Source organism: Zingiber officinale, chromosome 8A, assembly GCF_018446385.1.
Source record: "Zingiber officinale cultivar Zhangliang chromosome 8A, Zo_v1.1, whole genome shotgun sequence".
Lineage (NCBI taxonomy): Eukaryota > Viridiplantae > Streptophyta > Magnoliopsida > Zingiberales > Zingiberaceae > Zingiber > Zingiber officinale.
Window position 1 is genome coordinate 64,024,335 of NC_056000.1, and position 22,379 is coordinate 64,046,713.

A 22,379-nucleotide genomic window follows, 5' to 3' on the forward strand; every position below is an offset into this window, starting at 1 on the left:
CGAGAAGCTCCGCTCGGGTGCTTATTATTTGGAGGATGAAGACGGACGGCGGCTGGATCGACCATGGAGCGCGAATCATCTCCAGCCGTACCGAGCTGGGTGAGAGGTGCGCTAAATGTAATTTTATATATGTTTTGGTCGTCCATGTCCTTGTAATGCAGGAAGTAAAATGTTAAGATAGCCAATATCTTCGCCAAACGGAAGTATTAAAATTAGCCTTAGAGGTCGTCGAGCTCCGACGTTAAAAACCAAGAGACGAGCCGGCGTCTATAAACCCTCCGAGCGGAAGACCGTCGAGCTCCGACGTTAAAAATCGAGAGACGAGCCGGCGTCTATAAACCCTCCGAGCGGAAGGCCCTCGAGCTCCGACGTTAAAAATCGAGAGACGAGCCGGCGTCTATAAACCCCCCGAGCGGAAGACCGTCGAGCTCCGACGTTAAAAATCGAGAGACGAGTCGGCGTCTATAAACCCTCCGAGCGGAAGACCGTCGAGCTCCGACGTTAAAAATCGAGAGACGAGCCGGCGTCTATAAACCCTCCGAGCGGAAGACCGTCGAGCTCCGACGTTAAAAATCGAGAGACGAGCCGGCGTCTATAAACCCTCCGAGCGGAAGGCCGTCGAGCTCCGACGTTAAAAATCGAGAGACGAGCCGACGTCTATAAACCCCCCGAGCGGAAGACCGTCGAGCTCCGACGTTAAAAATCGAGAGACGAGCCGGCGTCTATAAACCCTCCGAGCGGACGACCGTCGAGCTATGACGTTAAAAATCGAGAGACGAGTCGGCGTCTATAAACCCTCCGAGCGGAAGACCGTCGAGCTCTGACGTTAAAAATCGAGAGACGAGCCGGCGTATCAACATCCGCTCGGCCCAGTATCAACATCCAGCGAACAACTTCTATCAAAGTAGGACATATTCGGCCGAGCGGAAAAGTCACGCAACATACTTCGTCAAAATCCCTTTCGAACACAAGAGAGGTGTGATAAGAGGCGAGTGGACAACACACATCTCGACTAACAAAAGGACAAAGCAAGCAAAAGGATGTCATATTAAGGAACATAAGGCCGAGCGACCAAATTACAAAAAGTGGCAGTTTAAGCCGAACGGCAGAATTACATATAGGCTCCTATTCTATATAATCATAAAGCGTCGTCGGGATGATGTTGATAAGTGTTGCCTGGTCCTTAGCCGGGATGACGGCGGACTCGGGAAGTTGCCCCTTGGACTTCAAGTATTCCGTCGTGGCATTCATGGCAAGCTCGAAGGCCATGTACATCCACTCGCAGACCTTCTCCGAAAATTCGGCCGAACGGATGTATTTCTGTTTCAGGGCAGCGACTCGGCTTGGTTCGGCCTCCTGGTACTCTTTAAAGGCTGCTCGGGAAGCATCGGTGGCTGCCTTGTGCTCTTGTAAAGCAGCCTCAAGCTTTGCCACCTCGTCCGTTCGGGCAACCTTCTCGTTAGCCAGTTGGTCCATCAGCTCTTTAACCTTCTCCTCCAAGCCCCGAGCCTCAACATTCTTCTTCTCCAGGTCGGAGATAGCAGTGTTCTTCCACTCGGTCGCCAAGCTTATCTTGCGATCTAGAGATTTATTCACGCGCTCGAGCTCGGCCAAAGCATGGGCCAGATCGGCCGTCTTCTTCTGCTCGGCCGCCAACAAATCTTGAGCCTTTTTGAGCTCTTTTTTCAGCTCGGCGTATGATGGACCTTGTGAGCCGGACGGACCGCCTGCAGCCTTCAGCATCCTTAATTCTTCGTCCACCATCGCCAGGCGGTTGGAGACAGTGATCTCCTCTACCCATCTCTAACAAAAAAGAAAGGAGAAGTTGTTAGTGGCCGAGCGGAAAGAATGCATAAAAAACTTGGAAGAAAACGAACTTACCCCAGTGGCCTGTTGCATGTGGCTATTGGCCAGGTTGCTGAGCGGGATCATCGCCACACGTTGTAACGACCCAAATTTCCTCATTTTGAGTCTCAGAAATAATTCAAAAATATTTAGAAATACCTTTAAAATATTCTAGAGATTTTTAGAAATTTTTAGAGTATTTTTATGCAATTTTTGGAGTTCGTTTGGTATTTTTACCAAACAAAAGAAGTTTAAAAAACAAAAGTAAAGTGTTAAGGTTGGGTTTTGAACCCTAAACCCTAGACCGAACTAGACCTTAACTAAGGTCAGCCAACCAACTGAGCTAAGCAAGTTTTGTTATACTATAAGGGAATTAAATTTAGTTAAGTAGTTGTAAGAAATGAAATTAAAATTCCGTTTCAAAAACAAAGGAAAGAGTCGAGGGCGGCTCGAACCCGAGACCTTCGGGAATCCTCTTTTCCAGCAAACCAAGCGTGCACGCTGATATTTCGTGATCAAATCAATCGCGAATTGGTCTTAAGCCCTAGGTTATAAAAGGATAGGTAAGAGAGGGGTTAAGTTATTTTCTTTTCTCTCTTTTCCTCTTCTCCTCTTCTCGCACTCGGCGACGGCGTCCGCGATTTCCTGTTCTCGGGCGAAGACGAAGCCGAGGCTAGGGCTTCATCTCCGACGGCCGGCGAGCGTCTTCTTCCGTGAGTCCTTCACCGATCCAAGCTCCTCTCGTAAAGGAGAACTCGAAGGCGCGAAGAAGACCGAGATTTCAAGCTCGCCGCAAGCCCTAGAAGAATTAGAAGTTCTTCTCTTCGACTGTAAGTCCAAGGAACACATGTAAGTTGCTTCTCACCTGCAGTAGGATAGCTCCGAGGTTTATTCCTTGTTCCTCTTCTTGTTTTCGAAGCATGTTATTATGGAGGTTTGCTTTCCTTAAGTTGCTGCCGTGAGGAATTTTTGAATTGGCTAAGGATTTAGTTTTTTCCTTATAGCTTTTAAGAACCTGCTGTAAGAAGAGTGGTTGCTAGGGATATGGTTTCTTTTGAGGTTTCGGGTCCTGTTCTTTCTTTAATTCCAATTAGTTCTTGATTGCACTTGGTGGATTATGGATGTTTTGTACTCTCTGCATCATTTTAAGTTCTGTTAGCAAGGCATGGATTTCTGGTTTACCAGTCCTGTTTCTTCTTCTTAATAGCTTGGGTTCGGAATCAAGATCGTGATGTTTTTGGTAGGTTTGTGTTACCCATAAAGTTCGTGTTGTGATCTAGGATTTATGTGATGTTCTTACTGCCATTAGTGTCTCCTATAGGATTTTCGTATGGATTTCGAACATCTATGTTTGAAATTGGGAGTTGTAGCTTCAATTCAAGGTTTCTGTTCTTCACTTAATGGGTAGTTTCTCCATATAGGTATGGATGAAGGTTTTTCCTTAGATGGGCTAATAGGTAGCTTCAACTTGCTGTCCCCGTTTTAGCACAAGGGATCTTGTTTGGTTTCTACTCTTATGTGGATTCTTGTAAGCTTATAGTGCAAGTTGTGTAAGATTATAATGCAATTTAGTCTGTGCAGATTTTTATCGAGCTTACAAGCGTAGATTTTATTAAGTTTGACATGCAGATTTTGTTAAAGCTTATAGTATGCAGCATTTTGATTAGCCTAGTATGCAGATTATTTTGTTAAGATGACATGTAGATTTATTTCTGTTTAAACTACAGTTTTAGAATTTCTCAAGTACAGCAGTTTCATTTGTTATAGCATCCAATCTTAGTTTGTGTAAGTATTCCCTTTCAGTTTGTTAAGCATACACTCTTAGTATGTTTAAGCGTGGAATTTCAGTTTATCTAAGCATTTCAAAGTTAGAGTTCGCTTAAACATTTTAGTTTCTTTTTAAAAAGTATTCTTTTAGAAGTATTAACAAGTATAAGAAAGATAAAGAAAAAAGAAAAAAAAGGCCAAGGCATTAAGTAGATCGCAAAGTCAAGATTTTAGGGATTTTGGCACACAAGGTGCTAAAGAAAATGCCGAGGCATTATATAGAAGTATTAAAAGATAACAAGCATTTTACTTTTATCAGTGGCACTGTACTGGACTCTCTGTCCTTGGGCTGGGCTCCTATAGTCGTCCCTAGGTTTAGATAACCTAGTAGTAACGGCTCGGCCGACAGTCGACGGTCGACGACCATAGGGTCGCCAAATGGGTCGCCGAATGGGTCGGGTCGTTACAAAAGTAAAAGCACAGTTGCCGGGCCCAAGAAGAAGATGATTATTATTTTGAAGTATTATAAGTATAAGTTTTTGAAAGTTTTACATAAGTATAAAGTATTTAAAGAATAAGTCTTTAAACAAGTGAAATAAGATTCAGAAGGTGTTTAGAATTCAGTAAGCTTAGTTCTTCATGCTAGCATGATTGTATAGATTTACTCTACATGTTTTTCAGTATGTTTCTTTCACTAGTAGATGAGCATGAGTAGATTTCCTTTTGAGCATTCAGTTTTAGCATGTTTTTATTTATATACATGCATATCGAGATTTTGTGAGTTAGATAGCGCTTACTAAGCAAATTTTGCTTATAAACTACACTTCCTCTTACTGCAGATACAGGAAAGGAAAAGATATAGAAAGGAAGGCGACAAGGAGGTGTTCGAAAGATGTGTGATGCCAGGACTATGGAAGCCTTGGGACTAGGAAAGAAGTTTTAATTTTAGTTTCCGCATTTTAGTTATTGTAAACATTTGAGTTGTATTTTAAGTTCATGTCATTTGAGATTATTCTGTTTAGATTGCATATAGGATGAGTTCAGTTTAGTAAGTAGATATTTGTGTGTTTGATACTTATTTAACTGCGTGGTTGATTGATATGTGTTCCAGCCGCTTGTGGCTGAGTATATATTGTATGTATTGTTGAATATGGTCACCGGTACAGGGGAGACTCTGTCGAAATTTTTCGGTAGGGTTTCCATGTGATTTTTAATCATACCGGTTAAGTAGAGTTAAGTAACGGTCATCCTTAGAGAGTAGTAGTAGTAAGAAGGGTGGTCGTTACAGTTGGTATCAGAGCAGTTCCCATTCTCCAGCATCACACATCAGCACCATCCTTGCCGTCTTCAAGTAAGAAAGTATTTAACTTTTTCTTTTATGCTTTCTTTATTATTTGCAGTATAGAGTATCTGCTTATATGTGCTTAGGAAATAAGAAAAATTCTTGTTTTAATTTTCTATGTTTTGATACACATGCTTAGGAAGAATGGAGACAATTTTAGTTTTGTTTCTCTTATATTCATGTACATAAGTATGTTTAGAAAAGATAGAGAAGATGTCAAGTATTATCCTTGGCATAACTAGATGTTATGATAGAGGACCGAGAAATTAAGAGATTAAGGCATAAAGAGTACCGTTAGTGAAAGTTATTTGGAAATAGAAGTATGAGGAAATTACCTTGGAGTGTGAGGACGGTATGAGATAGAAATATCCAAAATTAATCTAAGTTCGAGGACGAACTTTTTATAAGGTATGGGGAATTGTAACGACCCAAATTTCCTCATTTTGAGTCTCAGAAATAATTCAAAAATATTTAGAAATACCTTTAAAATATTCTAGAGATTTTTAGAAATTTTTAGAGTATTTTTATGCAATTTTTGGAGTTCGTTTGGTATTTTTACCAAACAAAAGAAGTTTAAAAAAAAAAAGTAAAGTGTTAAGGTTGGGTTTTGAACCCTAAACCCTAGACCGAACTAGACCTTAACCAAGGTCAGCCAACCAACTGAGCTAAGCAAGTTTTGTTATAATATAAGGGAATTAAATTTAGTTAAGTAGTTGTAAGAAATGAAATTAAAATTCTGTTTCAAAAACAAAGGAAAGAGTCGAGGGCGGCTCGAACCCGAGACCTTCAGGAATCCTCTTTTCCAGCAGACCAAGCGTGCACGCTGATATTTCGTGATCAAATCAATCGCGAATTGGTCTTAAGCCCTAGGTTATAAAAGGATAGGTAAGAGAGGGGTTAAGTTATTTTCTTTTCTCTCTTTTCCTCTTCTCCTCTTCTCGCACTCGGCGACGGCGTCCGCGATTTCCTGTTCTCGGGCGAAGACGAAGCCGAGGCTAGGGCTTCGTCTCCGGCGACCGGCGAGCATCTTCTTCCGTGAGTCCTTCACCGATCCAAGCTCCTCTCGTAAAGGAGAACTCGAAGGCGCGAAGAAGACCGAGATTTCAAGCTCGCCGCAAGCCCTAGAAGAATTAGAAGTTCTTCTCTTCGGCTGTAAGTCCAAGGAACACATGTAAGTTGCTTCTCACTTGCAGTAGGATAGCTCCGAGGTTTATTCCTTGTTCCTCTTCTTGTTTTCGAAGCATGTTATTATGGAGGTTTGCTTTCCTTAAGTTGCTGCCGTGAGGAATTTTTGAATTGGCTAAGGATTTAGTTTTTTCCTTATAGCTTTTAAGAACCTGCTGTAAGAAGAGTGGTTGCTAGGGATATGGTTTCTTTTGAGGTTTCGGGTCCTGTTCTTTCTTTAATTCCAATTAGTTCTTGATTGCACTTGGTGGATTATGGATGTTTTGTACTCTCTGCATCATTTTAAGTTCTGTTAGCAAGGCATGAATTTCTGGTTTACCAGTCCTGTTTCTTCTTCTTAATAGCTTGGGTTCGGAATCAAGATCGTGATGTTTTTGGTAGGTTTGTGTTACCCATGAAGTTCGTGTTGTGATCTGGGATTTATGTGATGTTCTTACTGCCATTAGTGTCTCCTATAGGATTTTCGTATGGATTTCGAACATCTATGTTTGAAATTGGGAGTTGTAGCTTCAATTCAAGGTTTCTGTTCTTCACTTAATGGGTAGTTTCTCCATATAGGTATGGATGAAGGTTTTTCCTTAGATGGGCTAATAGGTAGCTTCAACTTGCTGTCCCCGTTTTAGCACAAGGGATCTTGTTTGGTTTCTACTCCTATGTGGATTCTTGTAAGCTTATAGTGCAAGTTGTGTAAGATTATAATGCAATTTAGTCTGTGCAGATTTTTATCGAGCTTACAAGCGTAGATTTTATTAAGTTTGACATGCAGATTTTGTTAAAGCTTATAGTATGCAGCATTTTGATTAGCCTAGTATGCAGATTATTTTGTTAAGATGACATGTAGATTTATTTCTGTTTAAACTACAGTTTTAGAATTTCTCAAGTACAGCAGTTTCATTTGTTATAGCATCCAATCTTAGTTTGTGTAAGTATTCCTTTTCAGTTTGTTAAGCATACACTCTTAGTATGTTTAAGCGTGGAATTTCAGTTTATCTAAGCATTTCAAAGTTAGAGTTCGCTTAAACATTTTAGTTTCTTTTTAAAAAGTATTCTTTTAGAAGTATTAACAAGTATAAGAAAGATAAAGAAAAAAGAAAGAAAAGGCCAAGGCCTTAAGTAGATCCCAAAGTCAAGATTTTAGGGATTTTGGCACACAAGGTGCTAAAGAAAATGCCGAGGCATTATATAAAAGTATTAAAAGATAACAAGTATTTTACTTTTATCAGTGGCACTGTACTGGACTTTCTGTCCTTGGGCTGGGCTCCCATAGTCGTCCCTAGGTTTAGATAACCTAGTAGTAACGGCTCGGCCGACGGTCGACGACCATAGGGTCGCCAAATGGGCCGCCAAATTGGCCGTCGAATGGGTCGGGTCGTTACAAAAGTAAAAGCACAGTTGCCGGGCCCAAGAAGAAGATGATTATTATTTTGAAGTATTATAAGTATAAGTTTTTGAAAGTTTTACATAAGTATAAAGTATTTAAAGAATAAGTCTTTAAACAAGTGAAATAAGATTCAGAAGGTGTTTAGAATTCAGTAAGCTTAGTTCTTCATGCTAGCATGATTGTATAGATTTACTCTACATGTTTTTCAGTATGTTTCTTTCACTAGTAGATGAGCATGAGTAGTTTCCTTTTGAGCATTCAGTTTTAGCATGTTTTTATTTATATACATGTATATCGAGATTTTGTGAGTTAGATAGCGCTTACTAAGCAAATTTTACTTATAGACTACACTTCCTCTTACTGCAGATACAGGAAAGGAAAAGATATAGAAAGGAAGACGACAAGGAGGTGTTCGAAGGATGTGTGATGCCGGGACTATGGAAGCCTTGGGACTAGGAAAGAAGTTTTAATTTTAGTTTCCGCATTTTAGTTATTGTAAACATTTGAGTTGTATTTTAAGTTCATGTCATTTGAGATTATTCTGTTTAGATTGCATGTAGGATGAGTTCAGTTTAGTAAGTAGATATTTGTGTATTTGATACTTATTTAACTGCGTGGTTGATTGACATGTGTTCCAGCCGCTTGTGGCTGCGTATATATTGCATGTATTGTTGAATATGGTCACCGGTACAGGGGAGACTCTGCTGAAATTTTTCGGTAGAGTTTCCATGTGATTTTTATACCGGTTAAGTAGAGTTAGTAGTTAAGTAACGGTCATCCTTAGAGAGTAGTAGTAGTAAGAAGGGTGGTCGTTACAGTTGGTATCAGTGCAGTTCTCATTCTCCAGCATCACACATCAGCACCATCCTTGCCGTCTTCAAGTAAGAAAGTATTTAACTTTTTCATTTATGCTTTCTTTATTATTTGCAGTATAGAGTATCTGCTTATATGTGCTTAGGAAAGAAGAAAAATTCTTGTTTTAATTTTCTATGTTTTGATACACATGCTTAGGAAGAATGGAGACAATTTTAGTTTTGTTTCTCTTATATTCATGTACATAAGTATGTTTAGAAAGGATAGAGAAGATGTCAAGTATTATCCTTGGCATAACTAGATGTTATGATAGAGGACCGAGAAGTTAAGAGATTAAGGCATATAGAGTACCGTTAGTGAAAGTTATTTGGAAATAGAAGTATGAGGAAATTACCTTGGAGTGTGAGAACGGTATGAGATAGAAATATCCAAAATTAATCTAAGTTCGAGGACGAACTTTTTATAAGGTATGGGGAATTGTAATGACCCAAATTTCCTCATTTTGAGTCTCAGAAATAATTCAAAAATATTTAGAAATACCTTTAAAATATTCTAGAGGTTTTTAGAAATTTTTAGAGTATTTTTATGCAATTTTTGGAGTTCGTTTGGTATTTTTACCAAACAAAAGAAGTTTAAAAAAAAAAAGTAAAGTGTTAAGGTTGGGTTTTGAACCCTAAACCCTAGACCGAACTAGACCTTAACCAAGGTCAGCCAACCAACTGAGCTAAGCAAGTTTTGTTATACTATAAAGGAATTAAATTTAGTTAAGTAGTTGTAAGAAATGAAATTAAAATTCCGTTTCAAAAACAAAGGAAAGAGTCGAGGGCGGCTCGAACCCGAGACCTTCGGGAATCCTCTTTTCCAGCAGACCAAGCGTGCACGCTGATATTTCGTGAACAAATCAATCGCGAATTGGTCTTAAGCCCTAGGTTATAAAAGGATAGGTAAGAGAGGGGTTAAGTTATTTTCTTTTCTCTCTTTTCCTCTTCTCCTCTTCTCGCACTCGGCGACGGCGTCCGCGATTTCCTGTTCTCGGGCGAAGACGAAGCCGAGGCTAGGGCTTCGTCTCCGGCGGCCGGCGAGCGTCTTCTTCCGTGAGTCCTTCACCGATCCATGCTCCTCTCATAAAGGAGAACTCGAAGGCGCGAAGAAGACCGAGATTTCAAGCTCGCCGCAAGCCCTAGAAGAATTAGAAGTTCTTCTCTTCGACTGTAAGTCCAAGGAACACATGTAAGTTGCTTCTCACCTGCAGTAGGATAGCTCCAAGGTTTATTCCTTGTTCCTCTTCTTGTTTTCGAAGCATGTTATTATGGAGGTTTGCTTTCCTTAAGTTGCTGCCGTGAGGAATTTTTGAATTGGCTAAGGATTTAGTTTTTTCCTTATAGCTTTTAAGAACCTGCTGTAAGAAGAGTGGTTGCTAGGGATATGGTTTCTTTTGAGGTTTCGGGTCCTGTTCTTTCTTTAATTCCAATTAGTTCTTGATTGCACTTGGTGGATTATGGATGTTTTGTACTCTCTGCATCATTTTAAGTTCTGTTAGCAAGGCATGGATTTCTGGTTTACCAGTCCTGTTTCTTCTTCTTAATAGCTTGGGTTCGGAATCAAGATCGTGATGTTTTTGGTAGGTTTGTGTTACCCATGAAGTTCGTGTTGTGATCTGGGATTTATGTGATGTTCTTACTGCCATTAGTGTCTCCTATAGGATTTTCGTATGGATTTCGAACATCTATGTTTGAAATTGGGAGTTGTAGCTTCAATTCAAGGTTTCTGTTCTTCACTTAATGGGTAGTTTCTCCATATAGGTATGGATGAAGGTTTTTCCTTAGATGGGCTAATAGGTAGCTTCAACTTGCTGTCCCCGTTTTAGCACAAGGGATCTTGTTTGGTTTCTACTCCTATGTGGATTCTTGTAAGCTTATAGTGCAAGTTGTGTAAGATTATAATGCAATTTAGTTTGTGCAGATTTTTATCGAGCTTACAAGCGTAGATTTTATTAAGTTTGACATGCAGATTTGGTTAAAGCTTATAGTATGCAGCATTTTGATTAGCCTAGTATGCAGATTATTTTGTTAAGATGATATGTAGATTTATTTCTGTTTAAACTACAGTTTTAGAATTTCTCAAGTACAACAGTTTCATTTGTTATAGCATCCAATCTTAGTTTGTGTAAGTATTCCCTTTCAGTTTGTTAAGCATACACTCTTAGTATGTTTAAGCGTGGAATTTCAGTTTATCTAAGTATTTCAAAGTTAGAGTTCGCTTAAACATTTTAGTTTCTTTTTAAAAAGTATTCTTTTAAAAGTATTAACAAGTATAAGAAAGATAAAGAAAAAAGAAAGAAAAGGCCAAGGCCTTAAGTAGATCCCAAAGTCATGATTTTAGGGATTTTGGCACACATGGTGCTAAAGAAAATGCCGAGCCATTATATAGAAGTATTAAAAGATAACAAGTATTTTACTTTTATCAGTGGCACTGTACTGGACTCTCTGTCCTTGGGCTGGGCTCCCATAGTCGTCCCTAGGTTTAGATAACCTAGTAGTAACGGCTCGGCCGACGGTCGACGGTCGACGACCATAGGGTCGCCAAATGGGCCGCCGAATGGGTCGGGTCGTTACAAAAGTAAAAGCATAGTTGCCGGGCCCAAGAAGAAGATGATTATTATTTTGAAGTATTATAAGTATAAGTTTTTGAAAGTTTTACATAAGTATAAAGTATTTAAAGAATAAGTCTTTAAACAAGTGAAATAAGATTCAGAAGGTGTTTAGAATTCAGTAAGCTTAGTTCTTCATGCTAGCATGATTGTATAGATTTACTCTACATGTTTTTCAGTATGTTTCTTTCAGTAGTAGATGAGCATGAGTAGATTTCCTTTTGAGCATTCAGTTTTAGCATGTTTTTATTTATATACATGCATATCGAGATTTTGTGAGTTAGATAGCGCTTACTAAGCAAATTTTGCTTATAGACTACACTTCCTCTTACTGCAGATACAGGAAAGGAAAAGATATAGAAAGGAAGGTGAAAAGGAGGTGTTCGAAGGATGTGCGATGCCGGGACTATGGAAGCCTTGGGACTAGGAAAGAACTTTTAATTTTAGTTTCCGCATTTTAGTTATTGTAAACATTTGAGTTGTATTTTAAGTTCATGTCATTTGAGATTATTCTGTTTAGATTGCATGTAGGATGAGCTCAGTTTAGTAAGTAGATATTTGTGTATTTGATACTTATTTAACTGCGTGGTTGATTGACATGTGTTCCAACCGCTTGTGGCTGCGTATATATTGCATGTATTGTTGAATATGGTCACCGGTACAGGGGAGACTCTGCCGAAATTTTTCGGTAGAGTTTCTATGTGATTTTTAATCATACCGGTTAAGTAGAGTTAGTAGTTAAGTAACGGTCATCCTTAGAGAGTAGTAGTAGTAAGAAGGGTGGTCGTTACACACGCGCCCGAGCGTCAGCCCACATTTTAGCTAAGGGCCCTTTCATGGTGATCATATGCTCGGGCACGGTAGGTCGATTGATATTCGGCATTTGGACAAATTATTTTACTATTATAACTTGGTGTTTCTATTCTCTTTTGTATCCAATTATATGTTTTGAGTGTGTTTTATGTGGTTGGATTATTTTTAGTCTCTATTTTAATTCTTGTATATTTTATGAATATTTTGAATATTACTTGATTATATTACGTTTTGCAGGAATTGAGGAGACAACAATTGAGGAGAAGAACATTTATTTGACTTAATGTGATTTGGTTCATTTGCCAAATGCTTAGAGAGGAAGAATTGGAGGAGAAGCTCAAGATTTTAAGGCATATTAAGAGCCCAAATCTTAAAGCCCAGTTCCAAGAAAAAGCCCAATTTCTCCTTTTCTTATTGGATTCGGATCGGATCCCTTTTCTTTTACCCAAAACCAAAACCCGAACCCGTTAAGAACCCTTCTCTTTAACCTTCACGCGGATGAACAGTGACGGCGGCTAGGGCTTTTGCGATTTCTCTCCCACACGCCCGACGCCCACCTTCCTCCTTCTCCCGATCGAAGACACGAAGCCGACGACGACGATTTCCGGTGGATCTGTAGCAGCGACGTCCACTGGGCCTCGCTAGAGAGGTTTCTCCAGAAGGTTCCTCATCTCCCTCGCATCCCCTCCGAGTTCCTCTGCTGGAAACGGTGAAGAAAGTAGCGGTTCACCGGAGGGCAGCGAGCTTCGGATCTTCTCCGGCATCACTCCATTCCCTGCTCCTTCATATCCCACATCCATCTCGCATTCCATTCGGGCTCCCTGCCGAACACGGTGGAGAAAGCAGTGGCGTCTCAATAGGGATTCGAGTTGGGTCTTTCCTAGCATTCATCACATTCCTTGATTTCCAGCCAGAGCTCCAAGCTTCACTGCCTGAAATGGTGAGGAAGGCAGCGACTTAGGGTTCCAGCAGCGCATATTTCCCCTTCGCCGGAGAATTTCCAGCCGGACTTCATCCAAGCTCTGATACCACACAACTCGTACCTGTCGGACACGGTGAAGATGGCAGCATAGGGTTGACAGTTCTTGGAAGTTTTCCTTTATTTCCAGCAGCTTTCCAAGGAGAGGTTTCTTCGAGGATTTCGCGCTTCCACCGTCGTTGATTACATCTCCGACCAGCAGCGTCATTGTCCACCGGATCCAGGAGTTTTCCGAGTGACAACGGTCTTCTTCCTCGGTGATTTTGTAGTGACAGACAGAGTACTTTGTGCGTGTTTGACTGTGGAGAAGTGGATTGGTTAATTAGGATTTACTTGCTTTGTTTGGTTAATTCTGTTGAATTTACTTAATTACTGTCTTGTTGCTTCATTTATGTTTGTTTGTGTTCTTTGGTATGTTTTCATGTTAGTTCTGTTGATGATTATGCTTGTGTCGTAGTGTGACAATGCGATGTAAGTATATTCTTCAATGGTTAGATAGAATTGTAGGTTAGTTTTAGTTATGCTTGTTTTACTATCTGTTATGTTTGTTTGTTATACCTGTAGAAGGTGTAGCTTGTAGCGTAGAGTGACACTGCGTTATAGGTTCATCTTTGCTGGTTAGTTAAGATTTCAATTATTGCATTAGGGTTAGAGAACAAAACCCCCAAACAAATCCCTGGGTTCGATCTTGTCTGAAAACAAACGTCCTATCACTGGTTCCACGAGAGAGACGATTCGGTCCTCTACTATACTACCTTAGCCAAGGGGTTCGGTTGAGTATAAATTAATTAATTTGATTTGTGAGAGTGATAGACTCACTGTCAAATTTTGGCGCCGTTGTCGGGGAATTAGTGGTGTTCGTTTGTTTTTAGACTGTAGATAGTTTTATCTTGATCTTGTTCTTGCTTTTCTACTTTGTTATTTTATTTTTCTTTAGACTTAGCTGTTAGTATCTCCTTTTGCTCTGGAACTTTGCAGGTTGAAGGAAAGGAGTGAGAGAAGTAATACTACAGTATGTCGTGAATAAAGACCTATTTTGGTCAATTTTATCATTTAGACCACCGTTTTAATTTTTCTATATTTTGCATTTCATTTTCTTTCGACTTTATTCTCTCTTATTTCTATTTCTTTGGTGGTTGCAAAAATTTAAAAATGTTGTTAGGGCTTTATTATTCATTGCCTGTATATATGCGTGCTATCTTGTATATTTCCTGTGTCTTCTGATTATATTTGCATGAGTGTTTCAGGTTAGACCAGGGAATCTCTTTTATGTAATCAATTTCAGTGTGTTCAGGACTTCAGATCTGTTAAGTAATATGGAGAACAACACTGGAAAGACTCTGAGAGATCTTTGGGCACCAGATTTGTCAGAGGATTCTTTTTGCATTCATCATTCTGATTTGGATGCAGACTTCGAGTTATGGAAAATTGTACATTTATTACCGAAGTTTCATGGGCTATCTGGTGAAGATCCCAACAGGCATCTACATGAATTGGATACGGTGTGCTCTTCATGGAATCCACATGGCGTTTCAGGTGAAGATGTCAGACTTAGAGCATTTCCATTCTCATTGGCGGATTCAGCAAAAGATTGGTTGTACTGTCTCCCACCCAACTCTATTACCAGCTGGTTCGAGATGAAGAGATTATTTCTGGCGAGGTTCTTTCCTGCTTCTAGGATTACAACTATTCAGAGGAGTATTTGTGGAATCCAACAATTCACAGGAGAACCATTTCAAGAATATTGGGAAAGGTTTAAAAGACTTGTTGCTAGTTGCCCTTAGCACCAGATAAGCGATCAGCTACTGATTATATACTTCTATGAGGGATTGTGTCCCATGGACAGGAGTATGGTTGATGCAGCTAGTGGAGGGGCTCTAGTTAACAAGACATTTACTCAGGCTAAAGAACTTATCGAGATTATGACGGTAAATAATCAATAGTATGAGATTAGAACGGTGATTGCTGAGGATGTTCATTCCTTCGCTAGTGTACTCCCTACCAAGATCCAGTATTAGCAGCCTGATCCTCAGTATTATCAGATCCATCAGCAGGACATGTATAATTCAATTACAGGATTCGGGTATAGGAACACACAACAAGGGATTTCTGATTGTCCCAGCATTATCAGCCTTACTTTCAGCACCATCAGCCTGAGCAGTATTTTAGGGAGCAGTTACAACAATTTGGACAACATCGAGAAACACAATTCCAGGAAAGAACACAATCATCAACACAGTTGCAATCAGATCAACCTACTGCATCGATTTTGGAGGAGATGAATTGTAGAGTTTGTGATTTGCCTTATCCTAATTCTGCTTCTCTGCATGATTCTTCTAGCTTTTTACATGGTGATGTTGTAGTTGATCTTGATAATATTTTTGTTGATGATATTGTTGTTTCAGATGTTCTTGATGTTGTAGGTGATATTAGTGGCAATGGAAGTGTAGGGGAAATTCAAGAATCACTTCCTTTGATTATATCACTAGCTGAGCCAGTTGAGCCTTTTATTGCACATATTGATGATGGAAGTGTAGGGGAAACTCAAGAATCACTTCCATTGATTGTACCTGATCCAGAGCCATATCTTTTACCTGACCAAGAAAATGTCACATTCACTCAACTAGAGCCTCCAGGTATCTTTCAGGATGGTAAGGGCAATATTTCTTCTGAATCTTTAGGGACTACCATGGAGGTAGTTCATTTTGATTGTAGTGGATGTAACATGTCTTTTGATTCATGCTCTGTTGATTTTGATATTGTTTCTGGTACATCTTACACAGCATGTGTGCAGGAAATGCATCCTTTTCTTTTTAGTGTGCAGAATTTCTTCAGATATTTTAATTTTAGCCAATCATGCAAGGATGCATTCTACCACTTGAAGAAAGCTCTAACTCTCTATGCAATAAGCAAGCTTCTGGAGTGGATATTTCAAGTGAACCATCTCTTACCACTTCCAGATTGGCTGTTAAAACTGAATCGACTTCGACCTCCAGAATTTCAGGGGAGTTGGTTCCATCTCACTTTTTCTATTCCTTTATGCTTGTATCTATTTCTTTGCTTTGTTTGCTTTTACTGGGTAGTTCATTTTTAGCTTGTCTAGTCATCTTTTATAATAAATTCCTTATGCATTCTTTTTATCATTTTAGAAATTGTGAAAGTTAGTTAAATTTGATTGCCGAATTTGATGATTTATTGTCATGATTGGATTCTTGGATTGCATGTGATTACAACTTGATAATGGATTTCATGTTGGTAGATTGAGATGATAATTTTTGATATACCTAGTGAGGATATTTTTGAGCCTATTATTCCTATTGATGTGTGATGCACTTGTGGTTAATGCTACTCTAGAACTTGCTTAATTCTTTCAAGACCACATTATCATAGGTTTGCATGATTTTTATGAAGGCTATCTCACTTTCTTTTATCCATTCCTTTTGTTATCACATGTTTCTTGAATAAATTCATATCATTTGGTCATTTCATTCTTTTCTCTCTTCCATTTATTTCCCTCTATTACCTTCTTATGGATGTGGATATTTTTGGATGTACATGATGAGTGTTTTGCCCGAGACGGTCAAAAGTTTAAGTGTGGGGGAGAGAGATAGCTTAGTGGAATCTAGTGGAAGCATAGGTGAACCATGCTTGATCTGTTAGGATCTTGGATGGCTAGAGGGGGGTGAATAGCCTCTTCAAAAGCTAAAACTTAAAGATAAAACTCACACGAGTGGTTAGCGCAGCGGAAAACCAGTTAAGAACAGAATAAGAATAAGGGAAGAAACAAAGCAAACCACAGTGACTCAAGTGTTTACGAGGTTCGGGGATAACTTGCCCCTACTCCTCGGTGTCCGTAAGGTGGACAAGCCGATCTTCGGTAGATCAACCCCGGTGAACACCCGGCTATGAACTTTCTCCTTCTCGGTGGAGTGACCTCTCAACAAAAACTCAACAGGTATGTAGAATATAGCACAAGACTTACTGAGCTTGGTGACTTAGGAGAATCAAAATTAAGCTTACAGTCACGCGAAGGTCAGTGAAAGAGAGAGCAAGTCGAGACAGCCGCTTCTCAGCCCCGAGCGTCAAAGCTTTTGCACCGATCGACAGAGAGTTTCTTTTCTCCAGAAAAACTTCTTCTTAACCCTCTCTTCAACCAGCCTTTTATGTCTCTGCCATCTCTGCCTTTCGCCCGCAACGGATCCCTGCCAAACTGCAGCAAATCTCTGCATCCAGCCATAGCATCGCCAATCACGCTTCTTTCTCATCTGATCATCTGAGCTCACACCAATGGAATTCTGGTCTTCACTGGTGTCTCTGAGCTCCACCCAATCACCATGAGTTGAGCTGATCGATGCCAGATCACCGCCAGATCGCAGCCACGACTTTGCTGCTTTAACAGGTTTACAGTGGAACATAGCAAAAGTTTCTCTGGTATCCTCTACTAATGAAGCTCAATTTGAAATCAACCAATTGCAAATTACCAGTAACCTGCACCTCAAAATCTTGCAGCAGATGGTTAGAAATATTTAGGCAAAAGCAACTTGAATCGAAAGAATCGAGAAAGTGCATGCAAACAGATTATAGTATGGATCGGTCCGCAACCGATCCATACGCTCAAATCTCTTTTCGATTACATCGACGGTCTGACCGATCAGAACTAACCTGATCGGTCCTCGACCGATCGTGTCGCAAGATAAGCCCCGATCGGTCTCCGGACCGATCAGATCAATCGACCGGCCCAGGCGATCAAGTCGATACACGAGATACCGAGTATTCGCAGATGCTATCGAGTTTCACCGATCGGTCGGACCGATCAAGAACAACACAAGATGCCATCGGTGTTTACCGATCGTCCGAGACCGATCAGCACACTTAGAATCACCGGATCGGCCTCGCCGACCGATCACCCGTACATTAGGCACCGGATCGGCCATCGACCGATCCAAGGTCGGATTTAAGAGGCAAGCTTCCAAGCTTGCTACCCTTAATCCTGGGAGACCGAGCTACCGAGCTCTTCTCCGACTATACATGCCAAGTTTCCATACTTGACTTCCAATACCGGATGTTCACCTCATTCACCTGGATTTTCCTTCCTGGCTTCACTCACTGTGACTTTCCATCTGCCTGGCTTCACTCACCAGACTTTCCAATTGCTCGCTTCACTCACTGTGACTTTCCAATCGCCTGCTTCACTCACCAGGACTTTCCAATTGCTCGGCTTCACTCACCAGACTTTCCAATCGCTCGCTTCACTCACCGTGACTTTCCAATTGCTCGGCTTCACTCACTGTGACTTTCCAATCGGCTCGCTTCACTCACCGTGACTTTCCAATCCTCGGCTTCACTCACCAGACTTCTCCCGCAAGCTCCTTGCTGGACTTTTCCCAATCGATTAATCAGTCAACCAAGTCAACCCCGATTTGTCGAGTTAATTCAATATCCGATTGAAACTTAAATCGTGTCAACATCAAAACAACATCCAGGTCAGACTATCAATCTCCCCTTTTGTTGTTTGACAACACGATTTAAGTTTAGATCGAATGTTCATATCCATAATTTTAGGGAAATCGGGATCCCCCCAAGACGGATATATCTCAAATATCTTCTCCCCTTTTCATATTGAGTTTACAATTCGTCTCTAAACTTCAAATACTCTCTCCCCTTTGTCAAACACCGAAAAGGTATATATAAAAAAAATATGAGGACCGACAAACACCTTCCCCTTAAACCCATATCATAATCCACAAAAAGAAGTAAGATATGATAGAACTCAAGCAATGTCATATACATAGCATGAAAAAGATATCATAGGAGTACAAAACGCATGAAAATAAACATAATGTCTAAAATAGCAACCATCCAGGACAGGCAATCAACATCGTATCTAGAATAAAGTAGCACAATCAACAATCAATCACATAGTCAAAATCAACTCGCATCCTCATCATGAGGAGCAGTGTCATCAGCAACAGGATAAGAGAATCCCCTGCCTGAAGATGGATCGTCTGTAGAAGGCTGAGGTGGTGGGTGGCTGGCCATCCATCCCATAAACGCCTGATGAGTAGCCAGCTGATGTCTCTGTAGGGTCTCAAAGCGTCGGTCAATGTGGAGACGTAGACCAACGAACTCAGCAGCCACCATCTCCTCGTGGCGATCAAATCGGTCCTCCAACTCCGCGATCTGCCAGCGCAGATCTGGATCCGCCTCGACAAGTGCAGCTGGAGCAGGAGCACGAGCACCCTGTCGTGGGAGTGGTAACTCACCCAGTGCCCTCCCATCCATCCACCTAATGGTCCCATCCTGACTGAGGATGCCAGATTTGGAAAACGCACGCTTCCCAAGTCGACAATCCTGGCGAACCATCTTCACCAACCTCCCCTTAGAGACATTTATACCTAAAGTCTCGAGCCAATCAGTAATGACATGCCCATAAGGCATATAGACATTGTCGCCGCTTGGCGTGCTATGGAATACGATGGATGCATAGATATTGGACATGATATCAAAATCTAGACGCCGACGTAACCCGTAAAGCATCAGACAGTGATACGGGCGAATCTCTGCCAACGATTTAGTGGTGATCGGTAGAAGACATTGTGTGACCACTTTAAAAAGGATATAGTCAGGAGGAGAAAGGCTAAGGGCTGGAAATGTGGGAAAGTCGTCATCCAACTCATTTAATCCATCCTGTCTGGGGTGTCCAAAGAAATACTCATAGATTGAGTCAGGTGAGGCATCGAGAGGAGGAGGCACGGGGTCTGGCAAATCAGGGTAGAAAGAGAGCAACCCCGTACTTACACGACAAGCCAAATAACCCAAGAAGTCAATCATATTGAAATCAACGTTTTGCTTAGCCACTCGGGTTCTATAATTACCATCCAAAGTCTGATGAAGATTATTATAGAATTCCGAGACTAAGTCAAGGTTGATGTCTCTCTCCAAATATACCAAGGCGTCAAGTTTGTAGTAGGCGATAGTTTCGGTTATGGACGGACAAAATTCGTTCATGTACTTCTTATCAACCGACCTACACGGGAGCAACTTGAAAATCCTGTCCTTAAAGTTTTTCTCAAACTGTTGGTTCGGGAATCTCCCCGAACTGGATGGTTGAGGTCGGGAAGAGGTAGGAACCTTAGATTTGGACTTATCCGACTTAGAGGTACCCTCCCCTGCAGATTTCTTCCTAAGGATGGGAAATGGGACATGACCGGGGTACACATGGGAGCACAAGACCACAACAGATGAGTACCGACCCAAAAACGCAAATGCAGTGAGAACTAAATTAAAAAAAAAACTAAGGATGAATAGAATGGGAAGAGGAAGTTACCTTGGAGGCATTACTTCGTTCGTCGGAGAAAGAAACGAGGGTCGGCCGGCGCTGGGAAGAAGAAACGAGAGAAGCGGAGAGGTAGGGTTCGCGTGAGACGCCAAAGAATGGGAGGTTTTAAGAGGGTAGGTGACCAACCCGATCGGACGGCCGTCCGATCAGGAGAAGGATTGAACGATCAGATCCTTGGATCGGAGATAGCGGATCGGTCCCTGGACCGATCAGGCATCCTTCAGATCGGTCTCCGGACCGTTCAAAACGCGAACAGAACCTATCGAAATTTCCTGATCGGTCGGCAGACCGATCAGGAAACCTCCTGATCGGTCCGCAAACTCTCTGTTCGATATCTGAACGGTCTGCAGACCGTTCAGATATGATTGTCGCAAGAGAGCCCCTGACCGGACTGTGGACCGATCAGGGAGTCTCCTGACCGGTCCAGCGACCGATCAGTGTCTGATACTTCAGACTTCTGATATCTGAAACTCGTATCAAAAGTCCTAAATTTTGTTCCAACAACTTCCTAGGATCCTAGAAGCCCATAGATTATAGTTAGTGATATCAGATGGATAATTCCTAATGATTTGCTCTCAAGAATTGAACTCATTCAAGGCTTAGAAATTCAAAATTTAAACCTTCTCGATTCTTAGCTTCAAAATCAGTGAATCTCCACAAACTTAGGAAATTGCTGAAACTACAATCTGTAGTGAAGCAAAGTCCCAAAACTGACATAGGCTACCTATAACCTATTCCAAAATTCGACCTTTCTATGATTAGTTTCAAGTTTGTCAAAATAAGTCTTAGTTCCTAATACTTCTTTATCAACTTGTCCTAACATCAATCAAAGTCATGAAATGTATCAAGCAAAAAGTATCAACCACACACATTAACTATGTTAGACAATTTCTAGACAAAAGTCCAACCAAGATTCCTTGGTTGGAATGTATGAGTAAGATCTAGGAACCAAATACACATGAATTGTGTAATGGTGTTCCCCAAACTCAATTAATGTCTCTTCAACCTAATTATTCAAGGGATGCATGATACATTTTGAATAATTTGGTTGATCCTAGCATCTCACCCCATTTCTAGCAAACAAAAACATTTTGTTAAACCTTATAGTGTATGTGAGATGTTCCCAAGTTGCCCAAATTTTTGTCCCAATTACTCTTGTCATTTTAATAGTCCTTATTGATCATGGTGAAACTCTAATGACCTAAGGAGCCAAACACATTCCCAACTCCCTCCTTAAATGACTAAATTCATTTTCCGGAAGGGGTTTGGTGAAAATATCAGCTAGGTTTGACTTTGACTCAACATATGTGAGTGCAATGTCTCCCCTAGCTACATGATCTCTAATGAAGTGATGACGCACTTCAATGTGTTTTGTCCTTGAATGATGGACTGGATTTTTAGTTAGGTTAATCGTGCTAATGTTATCACATAGCACTTGTACACCCTTGTAAGAAAATCCATAATCCTCTAAGGTGTGTATCATCCACAACAATTGCGATACACTCTCTCCCATGGCAATATATTCAGCCTCGGTCGTGGAGAGAGCAACACAATGTTGCTTCCGACTTGACCAACTAACTAAAGATGACCCTAAAAATTGGCAACCCCCACTCGTACTTTTCCGATCCAATTTGCACCCAGCATAATCGGAATCGGTATAACCTATCAAGTCAAAAGACTCGGTACGAGGATACCAAAGACCTACTCTTATTGTGCCCTTAAGATATCTCAAAATTCTTTTAACTGCAATTAAATGAGATTCCTTTGCACAGACTTGATACCTAGCGCACATGCCCACAGCAAAAAGTATATCGGGTCTACTGGCTGTGAGATATAGAAGACTACCGATCATGCTTCTATATTGCGTTAGATCAACTGGTTTTCCACTCTCATCATTGTCAAGGCGAGTGTTTGTCGCCATTGGAGTGGACACTTCCTTAGAGTCACTCATATTGAATTTTCTGAGCATCTCTTGAGTGTATTTTGCTTGATGGACATAAATACCATCTCTAGTTTGTTTGATTTCGAGTCCAAGGAAGAAAGTTAATTCTCCCACTAGACTCATCTCAAACTCACTCTCCATGTGAGTGATGAACTCATTTAAATAGCCCTTGTTGTTTGAGCCACAAATTATGTCATCGACATATACTTGGGCTACAAAAATATTTTCACCATCTCTACGTAGAAATAGTGTTGGGTCTATTTGTCCTCTAACAAAGCCCTTCTCTAGTAGATATGTTGACAACCTTTCGTACCAAGCTCGTG